The following is a 2,500-nucleotide window of genomic DNA, read 5'->3' as shown; positions in this document are numbered from 1 at the left end:
TATCGCCTTTTTTTTGTGAGAACGAGCAGTCGCATTGCTGCTTGAAAGCATGTGGGATACTGAGTCTGAGGTGGCGGATAGACTGGACTTAAAGGGAGACTATTCACCACTTTAATGGTAGTCTTTGAGACCTGTCACCTAACAGAACATGCTGGAAACCGAAGATGGAATGACTCAGTCCATCATAGAAAAAATAAGGCATGCTATTACACGCAAGTTTTTTTGTGTTCACTGAATGAAGCTGTTGTGAAGACCAGTCCGTCGTTTGTAGTTTGTCAGCACTGGAAGTAATGGCACTCCTGATATAAAGTGACAGACACTTAAAACAGGGGCCTAAATCAACACAAGCCTAAAAAAAAGAAAAGAGAAAAAAAACAACTTAATGCATGCCATCAATCAAATTTGACTGACCTCGACGTTGTCACAAGCGGAACAATTGGAGAAACAAAACAAAACAAAACAAAACCAAAACAAAAGCAAAACCAAAGCCCATACTAAAATCCACAAGTTCTGACATCACACGCTGCTGTGTATTACAATGACGTTCCTGTCGTGGTGTTCACGATCAGATTGACTCATCTTTACTATTTTGAAGAAGGTAGTGAAGCTTTCTTGCCATGGGTCTTGTAGAACAAAAATAGTATAAAACTTAACACAAATATGAAAAATAAAGGAATATGAAAAAAAGGCTCGCACACCATTTACTTCCATCTGAATAGCCAAAAAAAAACAAAAAAAAACAACCACCAACCAACCCCCCCCCCCCACCCCACCCCCCCCCCCCCCCCCCCCCCCCAAAAAAAAAAAACCAGCAAAAAACAACAACAAACAACAAAAAACCAAAAAACCAACAAAAAAACAACCAACCAAAAAAAAAACAAACCCAAACACACACACAAAAAGGTGTTGTTTTTAAAGCCTGCGTTATACAATCGTTATATAACCTCCTTGTTTTAACAGCAGATATGGTGTAGACTTTATGGATCAGTCCACACTCTTTGTCACCTCTTTTGGAACTTTAAAACGGAAAGTACAACTTGAGAGTTATGACAGTCCATAGGGTGTACGACCCTGCGTTTCATTGTCATTACTCCAGCATTGTCTGTACATTAAAAAAAAAAAAAAAAAAAAAAAAAATAAAAAAATATATATATATATATATATATATATATATATACACCGGCCGTCACACGTTTTGCCATGTTCACGCCAGCTAACGCGGTGTTTTCATTGTCTGCATACCACTGTGAGATTAATCATCATCATATTATTGATACAGCACCTGTAAAGACGATCTTAAAGACACGGGTGGTGGCGCGGTGCCGGTGTCATCTGCACATATATATATATATATATATATATATATATTCATCATGTACGAAAAGATGACTTTGAAGGAGGTGGATGTGTATTGACTATGGAATTATTATGATATACAAGATGACTGACAGGGGGAACCTGATTGTAAACAAGATGATACTAATGCTTGTGGTAGTAGGGTACGGACATGTTATAAAGAAAAACAATATATATATATATCTATACACAAGTTGGTTCTGAAGTTTTGTGTTGTTTCGGCTTGGGGTCCACGTCCACACCGGGTTTTTGGTGGGGGGTCTGACGATGGCTTTGAAGAATGCCCTTGTGTTTCTTCTGTGTGCATGCAACGTCTCATAGCATCATGGTGCTTGCCAGCATAGACTATTTTTTCACGTGTGTGTGTGTGTGTGTGTGTTGTGTGTGTGTGTGTGTGTGTGTGTGTGTGTGTATCAACGCTTTTGGGTGTATTACGCTTCAGGTGTGTTATTTCTATGACATTTGTTTTTTTTTTTTTTTTTGATATTGTTCACATTTCTTTGTTATTAAATCTTGCAGATGTATAATGCATGTGATTCCTGTGTTCACATTGAGATCTTTTTTTTTTTTTTTTTTTTTTTTTTACATGCTTGTCGGAACAGTTTTACACGTATGCATTCTCTGTCTCTCTTTTTCTATTCTCTCATTCTCTTGTCTCTTCTCTTTTTTTTTAAATATTTCTTTCTTTTTTTCTTCTTTCATGCGCAAAAACATGAACGCACACAGCCAAAAATGCGAGAAAGAGAAAAAACGAGACAAATGCTGCACACACACACACACACACACACACACACACACACACACACACACACACACACACAGAGAGAGAGAGAGAGAGAGAGAGAGAGAGAGAGTATATTATTGGGAAAGACTGACATATTAAAAAAATGGCTGTCGTGCTTTCAGCTTCTGTTTTAATCAAAACTGTGCTTTTTCTTATGTGTGCACAATGGTATAACTGCGAAGAAAGATTGATTGATTCTTGTGGACAAAAACGTCTTGTTTTAAACGCGCTGAAATCGACACCAGTCACGCTTTTCAAACGCTTGAGGAAGTTTATCATCTCTCTCTCTCTCTCTCTCTCTCTCTCTCTCTCTCTCTCTCTCTCTCTCTCTCTCTCTCTGTGTTATATATATATATATAT

Source organism: Babylonia areolata, chromosome 7 (genome assembly GCF_041734735.1).
Source record: "Babylonia areolata isolate BAREFJ2019XMU chromosome 7, ASM4173473v1, whole genome shotgun sequence".
In the NCBI taxonomy this organism is placed as follows: Eukaryota; Metazoa; Mollusca; class Gastropoda; order Neogastropoda; family Buccinidae; genus Babylonia; species Babylonia areolata.
Note: the sequence above shows the minus strand (reverse complement) of the source record.